The sequence below is a fragment of the Hyperolius riggenbachi genome, chromosome 4, assembly GCF_040937935.1.
Source record: "Hyperolius riggenbachi isolate aHypRig1 chromosome 4, aHypRig1.pri, whole genome shotgun sequence".
NCBI lineage: Eukaryota > Metazoa > Chordata > Amphibia > Anura > Hyperoliidae > Hyperolius > Hyperolius riggenbachi.
The window spans coordinates 441694335-441709649 of NC_090649.1; the positions used below are offsets into that span (position 1 = coordinate 441694335).

General features: G+C 46.0%; 1 protein-coding gene across 1 annotated transcript in view; it reads right to left on the reverse strand.

Moving 5' to 3' along the window:
* The window catches only part of TTBK1 (tau tubulin kinase 1), a 102067-nt gene extending 87493 nt beyond the window's left edge, over nt 1-14574 (reverse strand). Inside the window, exon 1 of the mRNA XM_068232593.1 lies at nt 14494-14574. The gene's annotated coding sequence lies outside the window, so the exon portion shown is untranslated. The remainder of the gene's footprint in view (nt 1-14493) is intronic.
* Between the last annotated feature and the right edge of the window lie 741 nt (nt 14575-15315).

Below are 15315 nucleotides of genomic sequence, written 5' to 3' on the forward strand. Positions count from 1 at the left end.
CCAGATTAATGTATTGTGATATTTCTATTTAAGTTGTGTTCTTTTTATTACAGAAATAGGCAGACAAAGAACATTTACATCGCACTTTACTCCTGGCGGACTCAAAGCGCCAGAGCTGCAGCCACTAGGACGCGCTCTATAGGCAGTAGCAGTGTTAGGGAGACTTGCCCAAAGTCTCCTACTGAATAGGTGCTGGCTTACTGAACAGGCAGAGCCGAGATTTGAACCCAGGTCTCCTGCGTCAGAGGCAGAACCTTTAACCATTACACTATCCAGCCAGGTAGGTTCAAGAGTCTTCCTTCTCTTTGAAGAAGTGGTGGCACTTACAACAATATCTTGTGATAAGATTGCAGATTATATTGGTTAGTAATACAATCGAAATTCTTGTGTAGGTACACTCCATCCAATCTAAATTGTTACACTGTGCACAGTGGGGAAGGCATTCTGGGACTCCCAGTGGCTGGGGACAGAACTGTAGCTGTACACAAAGGGAACATGACTGGGGGAGTTGTCACAACAGCTTGTATAATATCACATACATTTGTGCGTTTATGTGATAATGACTGTGTATTGGAAATTCTGTAAACAGGTTTCGAGGTGGTAATCCTCAACTGCAGAAATATACCTCGAAGCTCAGGTGCTGAAGAGCTGAACTGTTGGAACTACACAGAGGTGAAATAAGCCTTAAAGAGAACCTGAGGTGGGTTTGAAGAATGTTATCTGCATACAGAGGCTGGATCTGCCTATACAGCCCAGCCTCTGTTGCTATCCCAAACCCCCTTAAGGTCCCCCTGCACTCTGCAATCCCTCATAAATCACAGCCACGCTGCTGACAAACAGCTTGTCAGAGCTGGCTGTGTTTATCTCTATAGTGTCAGTCTGCTGCTCTCCCCGCCTCCTGCAGAACTCCAGTCCCCGCCTGCATCCCTTCCCTCCCTGCTGATTGGAGGGAAGGGACAGGGGCAGGGACTGGAGCTATGCAGGAGGCGGGGGAGCAGCTGAGACTGACACTACAGATGTAAACACAGCCTCACAGCACGGCTGTGATTTATGAGGGATTGCAGAGTGCAGGGGGACCTTAGTGGGATTTGAAACAGCAACAGAAGCTGGGCTGTATAGGCAGATCCAGCCTTTGTATGCAGATAACATTCTTTAAACACACCTCGGGTTCTCTTTAATGCAGTCCTTAGCCAGCCGGAATTCATGTCAATGAACAGGGAGGTGGACAGCGCTGTCACGATATCGGCACCAGCTACACGCCAGGTGGAAACTATTTCTCACCACACCGAAACGGTTGTTGGATGTTGCGGACAACAAGCATATTTTCTTTCCACCCCCAAGAGTCAGGGCGCATACGATTAGATCTCTCACAGGAAATGCTACTATCTGTCATCTGATTGGTTGCTGCGGACATCAAACACAGATACTTCCCAACCCCGAGGAACGTGACATGCCGTTATCTCTCACAGGAAATGCTGTTCTCCGATTGGTCATTGCGGATAACAAACACAGATACTATCTACCCCCAAGAGACGGGACATACTGCTATCTTTAAAAGGAAATGCTGCTCCCCCTTTATCTGGTTACTGTAGACAACAAACACAGATACTTCCACCCCCAAGGGCTGGGACAAACTATTATCTCTCAGAAGGAAATGCTGTTCTTCAAAATTTGATTGGTTGCTGTGGACAACAAACACAGGTACTTCACAACCGTGAGGCTGACACATACAGTTACACAAGAAATGCTGTTCTCTGTTAATTGATTGGTTGTTTTGGACAACAAACACATATACTCCTCAGCTGTATGCCCGGCCCTCAGGGGTATATCTCACAGGAAATGCTACTCTCCGTTGTCCGAATAGTTTTAGTGGACAACAAGCACATATACTTCCCACACCCAAGGACCAGGGCATACTGTAATCTCTCACAGGAAATGCTGTTCTTCATTATCTGGTTAGTTGTTGGACAACAAGCCCATGATCTTTCCACCCCCAAGAGTCGGGGCATATGGATATCTCATACAGGAAACACAGCTACTCTTCATCATCTGGTTGTTATGGACATCAAACAGATACTTCCCAAGCCCGAGAGACGGGACATACTGTTATCTCTCACAGGAAATGCTGTTCTCCTTTATCTGGTTGTTGCGGACAACAAGCACAGATACTTCCCCACCCCTGAGGACCGGGATATACAGTTCTCTCGCACAGGAAATACTGTTCTCTGTTATCTGATTGGTTGTTGCGGACAAGAAGAACATATACTTCCCAACCCCCATGGGCCTGGACATACTGATATCTCTCACAGGAACCGCTGTTCTCTTATCGGATTGTTGCGAACTAGAAGCACATACATTTCCCACCCCCAAGGGCCGGGGCATACCGTTCTCTCACAAGAAATGCTGTTCTCAGTTATCTAATTAGTTGTTGTGGATAACGAACACAGATACTTCCCACCCCCGAGAGATGGGGCATACTGCCAACTCAAACAGGAAATGCTTCTCTCAGTTATCTGATTGGTTGCTGTGGACAACAAACACAGATACTTCCCACCCCCGAGGGAGGGGAACATATTCTCTCGTACAGGAAATACTCCATTATCTGATTGGTTGCTGCGAACAAGCACAGGTATTTCCACCCTGGAGGATGGGGACATATAGTTCTCTCTTACAGGAAATGCTGCTCTTAGTTATCCGATTGGTTGTTGTGAACAACAAGCACAGAAATTTCCCAACCCCGACAGCAGGGACATACTGCTATCTTTCACAGGAAATGCTACTCTCCATCATCTGGTTGGTTGCTGCGGACAAGTAAAGATACTTCCCACTCCTGAGGATGGGGACATACTGTTCTCTCTCACAGGTAATGCTGCTTTCCATTATCTGATTTGTTGCTGCAGACAACAAGTACAGATACTTCCCACCCCTGAGGGCCGGGGGCATACAGTTATCTCAAACTATTGCTAAAAGCTGAAGCCTGGTGGATAAGGCGATTGGATACTCTGTATCCAAATGGATTATATAGGGAATAGGATTTATCCCCTATGATTTACCGTATTTACTGGTTGTATGCAAGTGGCTATTTTTTCTAAAGTAAGTCCCTATATGTTCCCTAATGTTTTTTTTACCTGGCCTTTTTGTTTTATCGCTCAACCCGACCCATGACCGACTGCACAACTTGTCTTTTCCACACACCAACCAACTGAACAACCAAATCATTTGCATACTGCGCATGCAAGAAAACGACTGCACGATACAGCTGCATTCAAAATAAGTACAAGTCGTTCAAATGACTTGTACACTTGTGGCCAACTGAACGTTATCAGACCAACAGTCGTGCGAGTCAAACTACCTGTTGGATTGGGCAAACAGCCTGTTATCAGTCGCTTGTCTAGTCGTTTGTTACACGTTCACACACCCAACTTTTGTCCAACAGACCAAGTGTGGACGATAGTTGGGCGGAAAAGTTGTACGTGTGTACGAGCCTTAAAGGGAACCTAAACTGAGAAGGATGTGGATTTTTCCTTTTAAAATAATACCAGTTGCCTGACTCTCCTGCTTATCCTGTGTCTCTAATATTTTTAGCCACAGCCCTTGAACAAGCATGCAGATCAGGTGCTCTGACTGAAGTCAGACTGGATTAGCTGCATGCTTGTTTCAGGTCTGTGATTCAACCACTACTGCAGTGAAAGATATCAGCAGGACTGCCAGGCAACTGGTTTGGTTTAAAAGGAAACATCCATATACCTCTCAGTTTAGGTTCCCTTTAAGACCAGAAGGTAATTGAGGAAGGTAACCCCCACCCCCCTCCCTTTGAAGAGTTTACAAAGTGATGTAAGCCTGTACAATCTAAGTGATGTTTGCTATTGGAGGGACAGTAATCCAAAATACGCAGCAAATTAACAATGAGCTGGGTAAAAAAAAAAAAAAAAAAAAAAAAAGTGGCAGAAGTCTTGTCAACTTTGGCATCAAAGAAAAACAGTAACGATGGAAACCAGCAGAAATATTTTTTCAATATCACATTTTTCTTAAATCTGTCAGTGAACACTAAAAACAACAGGATAGGGAAGCTAAATATTTTTTTTACTTGATGTTTTATTTTATTTGTTTCAGTTAATATGGACTTTCACCCCATTTTACATTTGGGATTTGCAGCATGGTCGCATGAATGCAACTGTCACACTGATTTCACCAAAAGGGCACATTCCCCCGAGCCTGTCAACCGAAACAATGTCCCTCCCTGCAGGCAATACCTCACCCCTTCCTGCAACTGGATCCACATCCCGATCACAGACACACAGCCAGAACAACGCCCCTCCCTGCTACTAAATCCACGCAGCCAGAACCACACCCCTTCCTGCAACTGGATCCATGGCCAACCCCATACACCGCTAGAACGACGCCCTTTCCTGCAACTGGATCCACCACCCCCAACGAACTACGCCAATTCCTACAGCCAGAACCACACCCTTCCTGCAACTGGATCCACACCCCACTCACACACAGCCATAACAACGTCCTTCCCTGCAGCGAGAACAAGGCCCCTCCCTGCTACTAAATCCACGACCACACACCAAGAACTACGCCCCTTCTTGCATCCAGAGCCACACCCATTCCTGCAAATGGCTGCATGCCCAACCCCACACACAGCAAGAACCTCACCCTTTCCTGCAACTGGATCCAACCCTCTCCCCCCCCCCCCCCACCCACACACAAAGTGAGGCAATTCCTGTAGCCAGAACCCCACCCCTTCCTGCAACCTACAGCCAGCCCAACGTCTTTCCCTGCCAGTAAAAACACACCACCTTTCTGCAGTCACAACCACATTCTTACCTGCAGCCAGAACCAAACTCTTTCCTGCAGTCACAACCACACCCAACCCCTCCCTGCATTATATATATACTTCAAACAGCAGTTGAACATGCTTTGTTTCTTCAAGTCAGTTGATGAAAGTACTTTCTGTGTACCTGTGAGCTTGGATCAGCTCAGCATTCTTGTTCATTCAGATCCTCTGCACACTTCACCGCTGTAAAGGTGGCCACACACGATACAATAAAGTGATCTGATTTTACAGCAATTCGATAAAAACGATCGGATCTCTCGAAAAAAAGAGAAAGCTTTTTTATCATTTGACTGTAAAATCCGATCGGATTTCCAGTTTTCGATTTTTATCTATCCGGAATGCCAGATATTTTTCTGCAATTTCTCTAAAGATTGTATGGTGTGTGTTAGATTGTCAATGTATTAATATACACACCCTAGCGATTTCTCAGAGTTTCCAATCATTTTTATCATAATTGGGGAAAAATTGAATATAGGTGCGTGGTACATTGGTCATATTTTTGAAATGTTACAATCAGTCAGAAAAATTGATTGCAATTCTTAAATTAAACATATTTAAAAAATTGTATGGTGTGTGGCCACCTTAAGCGTGATTTGTATCTCCACCACCAAAGATAACACCTCGAAGGGAAACAAACTCCTCCTTTAGGTTAGACCTCCATAAAGGTGCATACACATGTCTGATTTTATGTCCGATTGTTGTTCAAATCGGACGTTGTCATTCAAACAAAAAGTCGTTCAGACTCCTTGTACACACAGACATCAAAACATTTGAAATGGTAATTACATCTAATTTACACGTCGTTTGACTGGTCAATGGACTTGATAGAAAAATGGACTAGATCAAATGACTGTTCAAACAACTTGTTTGACAGTCTATTAGTGTCAAACTAATAGACTTTCTAACAACAAGTCGTTTGTACACATGTACGGACATAACTGTTGTTTGAACGACAGTTAGTCCCCGGATCCGCCAAGCGGATCAGTCAAAACGGCTGCTATCAGTCTAAAGATTGTTCATACACACGCCAAACTATCGTTCAAATGACAAGTCGTTTAGAAATATCAGGCGTGTGTACGGACCTTTAGGCAGGTGAAGCCAAACATGTGGGATCTTATTAGGCAACCACGGGCCAGTGGCAGATTCAATATTGCTCCCGATTCCTCCTCCTCTTTAGGTGTGCTATTTCAGATATACCTCATAGAAAAAACAGCGTACCGGTAATTCAGTAAAATAATGAAACTTTATTAAAAATGACACTCACATAAAAACGGGTATTCCCAGGCATGGAACTTTGTAACAGGCTTTCCCCCATAGGCGCATGGTAAGCGTCTGTTAATTCTCCATGAATACAAATACAATCATATAAACAAGTGCTTTTCCTATTTATTTACATGGCGTAAAGCCACGCTGACTGCATACAGTCATCCTGCACCTTGGTGAAGGCGGATATAGTGAACAGACGCCCTTACAAGCTAGGTGCAGCCCAAACAGTGCTGATTTGATGGGACAGTCTCTCTAGGAAACAGTCTCACGTGATTGTTGTACCTGATCCTGTAAATTCATAGGAAAATGACTTGTTTATGTGATTCTACAGAGTTCTATACATGTAATGATAGCCTTTGAAGAAGTGACCATCAAAGTTGCAAAATGCACACCAGGCTGCGTTAGAACAACACTACCGTGATACAATTAAAACATACGCTTTATATGAATACTGACTATGCGCAACTGAAACAATGTCTGGATAAGGTGCTTGTTGTGAATCTTGAGATTGATTGATATTTCATCACTAACTAGCAACTCATCAGATGGTATGCATGCGGGATTGAATGCACACCGTACACTGATTTTTTTTTTTTCTTTCATACAGTTTGTTAAAGCAAATCCAAAGCGTAAATAAACTTACAGTATGAGATAATGACATGAATGTGTAGTATGGCTAATAAATAGAACAATAGTAGCAAAGAAAAAAGTCCCATATTGTTTTACATTACTGGAAGAATCAGAAGCTTGAGTGGTTATCTGTGCAAAAGAACTTATCTGAGCTGTTGAACTAAAGCCTCATACACAGGTCTGATTTAAGTCTGCTGAGGTGGTCGTGTATCGGCCAATCAGGCATGTGTACAGTAGCCGACGACCCTCATCTCCTTCACCCCCCCCCCCCCACATAGCAACACAGTGCGTCATCAGCTAGAGAGCTGAAACGCGTGTGCGGCCCAGCAACGGAATCCAGTCCTGATCCCGGACAGGTGATATCCGTCAAAGGTGTGTATGCACCTTAACTTGGTCAAATCAGTCCTGTTTTCTGAAGAGAATAAACAGCAAAGAAACCGTGAGACTACTTGAGAAAAGGTTTTATTGCAAGAACATTTAAAGGGTCATTAGCTCTGGTTGTTTTATGCTGGAAACACATGACGCAACTTCCGAATGACGAGAATCTGACGATTATTTCTGACTTGTCCTGTTTAAAATAGATAAAGGGATCGATTTTGCAACGTTATCAGACTATCAATCCCTTTATCGATTGGAAACTGTTTGGATGTGTACACACTACACAACTTCCCTTTCGGAATACCCGTCGATCAGACGGAAAATTGCATCGTGTGTTCTCAGCGTGAGCCTTGGATCTGCTACTGGCTGGGCTCCCTGTGCACACTCTGCGCCGTCCCAACGCTTCTGCACTCACTCTCAACAGCCCACACACTCCTGGAAGATACAGTAGCAATAAAAAGTATGTGAACCCTTTGGAATGATATGGATTTGTGCACAAATTGGTCATGAAATGTGATCGGATCTTCATCTACGTCACAACAATAGACAATCACAGCCTGCTTAAAGTAATACCACACAAATAATTAAATGTCCATAAAATGTCCATGTTTTTATGGAAACTTGACAAAGGACAGGGACTGTCCAAAAGCTTGCTGCTTGTAATCCTTTTTCATTTGCTCTGAATAAAAAAAGCTGGTGTGCTGCAAAGCCTTGTGTGTCTTTTTTATTAAACACACCATGTAAACATTCACAGTGCAGGTGGAAAAGGTATGTGAACCCTTTAATTTAATAACTGGTTCAACCCGGATCAGGTTATTTCGGCGCGCGGCTCTCACCCCATAGCAGCAATGCTGTGCTGCGTAGCAGTAATTCAGAGCTCTGGCGGCTGCAAGACCCCGAATTACATCTCCCTCTGAGTTGCGACGACTTGGAGGGGGAATCGTTTTTACCACTGCCTCAGAGTTTAGCGGCAATGGTGAGAGCAGTCAGTCGGCTCTCACTGCGCCGAACTGAGTGGTGCTGAAACAATATGCACCCGGTTGAACCTCCTTTGGCAGCAATAACTTCAACTAAACGTTTCCTGTAGTTGCACATCAGACGTGCACAAGGGTCAGGAGTAATTTTTGACCATTCCTCTTTACAGACCTGTTTTAGTTCAGCAATCTCCCTCTTGTGGCCAGTGTATGCATTGTGACCTATTAGTGCTTTGTGCTCTTCTCTGTGGGCGGGACTGAATGATGTAAGAGGTGGAGCTGGAGCCGCAATAGGAGGTCAAATAGGACTGGCTAGGCTGTAGCAAGCCACACCCTGACGAAGAACCAGTGGGCGGTTCGAAACGCATAGGTGGGCGGAGATTCCGCCAGCCGTGTGCTCAGCGGCGTCTGCATTAGCTGTGCTGCTCAATCGATTGCCTCAACTCCGGGTAATTCACTGCTGTGTCTGCATCTACGGACAAACTGTTACAGGACTGACGTGAGACAGGATCCCGTGGAAAGACTGAGCGATCAGCGCGATAACAAATTGGGTGAGATTGACCCCTTTTATATGGCACAACAGTGGAGTCTGAGAGACATCTCATGCTGTCATTAGCTGGAATCTTATTGCTGCTTGGATCCCACACAAACATTGGTTGTTGCCTTAAAAGTTGAACTTGACCGCTGTAGAGTACCCGGTGACATGTTACACACTTGGTGGACCTGTCCACGACTCACACGTTTCTGGTGCCAAGTATATAAGTTACTTTCCTCCCTCTTTCGTCAGCCTTTAGCTAGAGACCCCTGGCAAGCTTTATTACATGGGAAAATAGGATCCCTTACCTCAGCGCAAAATAAATTAGCCTCAGTAGTACTCTCTGCAGCTACCATGACAATTGCACGAAATTGGAAAAAGCCCTCGGTCTCCATTACCGAAGTAAAATCTAGAATTAACTCAATTATGGTCAGCGAGAAGCTAACCAGTATCCTCAGAGATACCCACAAGAAGTTTGAGAGAATTTGGGATCCCTGGATCCGTCTAGAACATTCAAGTCTGGAATCTTCTTTCATCACAAGGCTGTGAGGTGGACCTTTCCCCTTGTCTTCTCTTCCTTCTCTCTTCCTCTTTCCTCTTCTTCTCTTTCTCTCTCCCCCTTCTTACCCAGATGACCCCCAAATGAAGCTAATTGATATAACCTTTCTTGGCCTGCTTGTCGATCGCAGGACGACGGGCACCCAGGATTGTAATTGAATGGCCCGCTACTTGTTTGGGCCCTCCCCATCCCTTCGATTCTCTTTAGCAAGCCCCAGATAGCTGGACTACGTCCTCTGAGGGCTATTTGAAGTTTCCTGATGGTAGTGTTTAGATTTTAATGATACAAATGACTATCTAGCTGTACTACTGATCATTACCCCCATCCCCCCGTTATGTAATGTTTATATGATGAGCATACCTGTTCAAGATATTCCTTTTGTTCCCTCTGTGCTGATATGTTATACACTGTTCGAATTGTTTAAAACCTTAAAACTTCAATAAAACTTTGAAAATAAAAAAAAAAAAAAAAGTTGAACTTGACCATTACACTATCCAGCCCAGTGAGCTATAAGCATGTCATGTTGTGGTGACAGATTAGTGCAATATCTCAAGCATTTAATTTTTATACATTAGTTCAGCAGTAGTCTTCAGATGTCAGGTGTAAATCACTTTCTTGAGGTCATGCCACAGCATCTCAATCGGGTTAAGGACCCTTTTCTTTTCTACCTATGTTCTATTTATTATCCATACTACACATACAATTCATTCCTTCATAAGTTTATTTTCGCTCCAGATTTGCTTAAGGGCCCGTTTCCACTAGCGCGGAAAATGGGCCCAAATCCGCAGAGTTTCCTGCAGGCAAATCGCGCGGGGAAACTCCGCCATAGGAAACAATGGGGTCGCTGGCCGAATCGCTTACCTTAGCGATTCGGCCGACACTGTCCTCAATTTCCGTGCGGGATTCATCAGCGTTCCCATAGACCATGAAGTGCAGCCGCGCGCGGCACTAGTGGAAACAGGTTCTTGTACTCTGTTCTAATTCATGCTCCTGATTGAAGCATTGTCCGTTTGAGACTGTTCAATAAATAAAAATCTTACTAAAGAATTTGGCCTGCAACTTAGACCATGTTTTAGATTTCGGCTCCTTCAGTGATGGAGTTTAATACCCCTGCTCCGTACCCAAGTGAGGCTCCCAGGATATATTCTAATCATAAGAGAAGACACTGCAGCAGGGCTTTGGAGTCCATACAAAAATCATCCGACTCCTAACTCAGTTTATGAAACCATCAACTCCAGGTTCCCTGCACTATAGTAGACAAAACAATGCTATGCAGTCAACGGTATGCCAAAAGTAGGGTATCCAACTGCAAAATTGAGCTATAGTGCCCTCAGTATAAAATGTAACGTTCTGCATGCCACATTGTTTCAACAGTTTAAAAATCAAACTCCAAATTACATTAAAAAAAAAAAAAAAAAAAAAAAAAAAAAAAAAATCGGTTCGGATCGATGATCTTATTTTTCTCCTGGAAGCCAGAAGAGCAATGCTGAAGGCTAGGCTCCATATCTTAAAAAGGTTTCCAACTCAACAAAAGACCTTTTTACCAGAAGACTGCAAGATAGCTTTCCCACTTCCTCAATCTCACTGCTATCTACCTTCCTTCAGAGAGTAGTAAGAGATTTCCTGTTCATCTACTGCGCTCCTGAGGAGCGTATGTTTGCACAACTTACATGAGCAGTGATCACTTCTCACACTGAAATTCCCATCTTATGCCATTGAAATGCCTTCCTCTTATCATTCCACATCACGAATGATAGACACACAGAGAAAAAGAAAAAAGTGCTGCAACCACGGAACCACTCACCTAAAAAGTGCTGGCTCCACCAAACCACTTACCAAAAAGTGCCCCCACCACCAGAATGACAGCATACTGTGCCACCCCACTCACCAAATACTGCTGCCACAACCAGTTCACTCACCAGTGCTGCCACCACCAGACCATTCACCAAACAGTGCCACCACCACCAGACTGCCACCATCATCAGAGCATTACCAAATAATGCCACCCGCACCAGACCAATAATCAAACAGGGCCACCTACACTAGATCAATTATCAACCTGTGTTGCCACAACCTGACCACATACTGAAAAGTGCTGCCACCACCAGACTGATCACCAAACAATGCTGCCACCAGCAGACCAATTACTAAACAGAGCTGTACCACCAGACCACGCAACATACTGTGCCGCCATTACCAAACCATTCATCAAACAGTGCAGCCGCCGGATCATTCGACATACTGTGACCACTCACAAAACAGCACCACCCATACCGAATCAATTACCCAAAATTGCCCCCCCACCACCAGACTACTCACCAAACAGTGCTGCCACCACCAGACCACTCACTAAACAGTGATGCCACCACCACCAGACTACTCACCAAACCAGGGCTGTGGAGTCGGTACAAAAATCATCCGGCTCCAAGGGTGACTACTCAGTTTATGAAACCACCGACTCTGACTCCAACTCCAGGTACCCAAAATGGCTCTGACTCCTCGACTCCTTAGTATAATACTTACCAGGGCTGTGGATTTTGTACAATAATCATCCGACTCCTTACTTCATGAAACCACCGACTCCAACTCTGGGTACCCAAAATTGCTCCAACTCCACACCCCTGCACCAAACAGTGCAGCCACCACCAGACCACTCACCAATACCGCTCCAACTGGACAACTCACCATATAGTGCCACTACAAGGGCAGGGGAGTAGGCGTCAAGAAGTCGGAGCAATTTTGAGAACCTAGAGTCGTAGATTTCATAAACAGAAGAGTCAGATGATTTTTGTACCAACTCCACAGCCCTGCCCACCACCACCACACGGCCAATTGCCAAACAGTGCTGTCACCATCAGACCACTCAAAACAATGCCGCCGCCGCCACCACCAGACCAATCAACAATGCTGTCACAGTACAAATTACCCAACAGTCCCGCCACCACCAGAACACTCACCAAACAGTGCCACTGTCATCCACCAGACCAATTATCAAACAGTACCACCATCATCACCACCAGACAGTGCCACCCGAAGTAATCAATTACCACACAGTGCCACCACCACTAGACCAAGAACCGCACAGTGCCCCAAACACCAGACCACTCATCAAACAATGCCACCTCGTGACAACAAGGCAAGGAGGTAAACGTGCATTACCTCGGAAGAAGCTTGGCGTCTGCCATGCGAAACAGTCGTTAGGTCGTGCACCCATTAGCACGCACACCCGCTGCCTCCCACCTACACCCAGGCATTACCAAGGACACCTTTGGTATGACATATGTTTTTGATGTTTATCAAGTTTATCACATCCTTGCAATGTATATCATTACTTGCTTTTTTGTGTCACCCTTGCTGCACATTAAACTATAGTGCCAGACTTTTCTCCTTGCCTTGTTGTCACGTATGGACTTTGTTCTTTGCAAGTCTTGAGCACATAGCTTACTGGGTGTTTTTGCCAGCTATATCAGCTTGTTGCCCGAGTGCCTGCCAGCTCTCCCATAAACAATGCCACCTCCACCAGACCATTCTCCAAACAGTGCCACCAAAACCAGACCAATCACCAAACAGTGCTATCACCACCAGACCACTCACCACACAGTGCTGCACTTCACCGGACTAATTACCAAACACTGCCGCCCAACCAGACCACTTACCAAAGAGTACCAACCTCACCAGACCACTAAACCAAAAGTGCAGCTGCAACCAAACCAATTAGCAAACAGTGTCACCCCACCAGAACACTCAAACAGTGTTAGCCCAATGAACTATACTCACCAAACAGTGTCAGACCACTCACCAAACAGTGTTGGAGCACCGGACCACTCACCAAAAAGTGTCGCCCTACCAGACAGTGCTGCTCCACCAGACCAATTACCAAACAGTCCCGCTACCACTAGACTACTCAACATACAGTGCCACACCATCAAACCAATTTACTAAACAGTGCCGCCGCCACCGGACCACTTACCAGTGTCGTCCCACCGGACTACTCAACATAGTGTGCCACTCCTTCCAAACCAAATAAAAGTGTGACCTCTAACATTCCCCTCAACAAACAAGAGCCTGCTCTACCAGACCACTCACCAAACCGTGCCACCCCCACCGGACCACTCACCAAACCGTGCCACCCCCACCGGACCACTCACCAAACCGTGCCACCCCCACCGGACCACTCACCAAACCGTGCCACCCCCACCAGACCACTCACCAAACCGTGCCGCCACCCCCACCAGACCACTCACCAAACCGTGCCACCCCCCCCCCCCCCCAGACCACTCACCAAACCGTGCCACCCCCCCCCCCCCCCCCACTCACCAAACCGTGCCACCCCCCCCCCCCCCCCACTCACCAAACCGTGCCACCCCCCCCCCCCCCCCACTCACCAAACCGTGCCACCCCCCCCCCCCCCCAGACCACTCACCAAACCGTGCCACCCCCAGACCACTCACCAAACCGTGCAACCCCCACCAGACCACTCACCAAACCGTGCAACCCCCACCAGACCACTCACCAAATAAGAGCCTGCTCTACCAGACCACATACCAAACAGTGCCACCCCCACCAGACCACATACCAAACAGTGCCACCCCCACCAGACCAATTATCAAACAGTGACCCCCCACTAGCTGCACTCGCCAAACAGTGCAACTGCCACACCGCCACCAGACCACCCAAGCAGTGCCGTGTCCACCAGACCACTCACCAAACAGTGCTGCTGCCACCGGACAACTCAACAAACAGTGCCATTGCCACCGAACAGTGCAACTGTCAGCAGCCCAATAACCAAACAGTGCTGTCACCACTGAACCACTCACCAAACAATCCCGCCACCACCAGACCAATTACAAAAAAGTGCCACCACCCCCAGACCATTATCCAAACAGTACCACCACCACACAAACTACCAAACAGTGCCACCCTCCATCACCAGCCTGTAATATTCCCATCATCAGCCTGTGATATTCCCATTACGAGCCTGTGCCATCTCCAATCACCAGCCTGTGCCATCTCCAATCACCAGCCTGTGCCATTCCCCATCATTAGCCTGTGATATTCCCATCACCAGCTTATGCCATCCCCCATCACCAGCCCGTGCCATCTTCCAACACCAGCTTGTGCCATTTCCCATCTCCAGCCTGTGATATTCCTATCACCAGCCTTTGCCATCTCCCATCACCAGCCTGTACCATCCCCCATCACCAGTCTGTGCCATCCCCCATCACCAGCCTGTGATATTCCCAGCAGCAGGGTGTCAGACATGGTATAGAGGGCACAAGGTGATCGGGCTCCCCTCCCCCTCTCTCACCTGCCGGGCGGTGTCCGGATGACGTCCCGGGTCCCCCCGGTGTCTCCTGTGCTGCAGAGGAGCCGGATCCTCCCACAATGCACTGCGACCACTGCACTGACGTCACTTCCGGCGGACACACCCACCAGCGCTGCTACTGCCCAATGTCACCGCCCCTCCCCTGCTCCACATCCATCTGCTATATACTGTATAGATGTATATTATATACATTTTTATGTATATGTATGCATGCACTATACATTATCAAATATATTATATATACGCACTATACTGTATAGACACCGTGCATACATACTTACATATACTATATTATCTGCTGTATACTTCATTAATATTACCTTATATAAATATTAAGAAATAATGCATTCTATTTGTTATAAATAAAGCCAATACAGTCTATATTCACTTTACATACACACAGTTTTCTGTTCTATATCTACTATACTCAGTACACTATATATTATTATGTATTTATATAGCACTGACATCTTCTGCAGCGCTGTACAGAGTGCATAATATAATCATGTCACTGACTGTCTCAGAGGAGCTCTCACACTAATCCTACCATAGTCCTAATATAATGTCCTACCATTATATTTTTTATAAATTTATAATATTATTTAGTATTTATATAGTGCTGACATCTTCCATGGTGCAGTACAGAGTATATTGTCTGGTCACTTAAAGTGTACCAGAGACATGAAGGCAAGCAGTACTTTTTTTTGCAGGCGCAGATTGCTCCCAGGGACAGGTGCACGGCGGAGGAGCGCGACTCGGTCATAGCCATAGCCCCCGAACAAGCATGCAACAGATCAGGTGTTT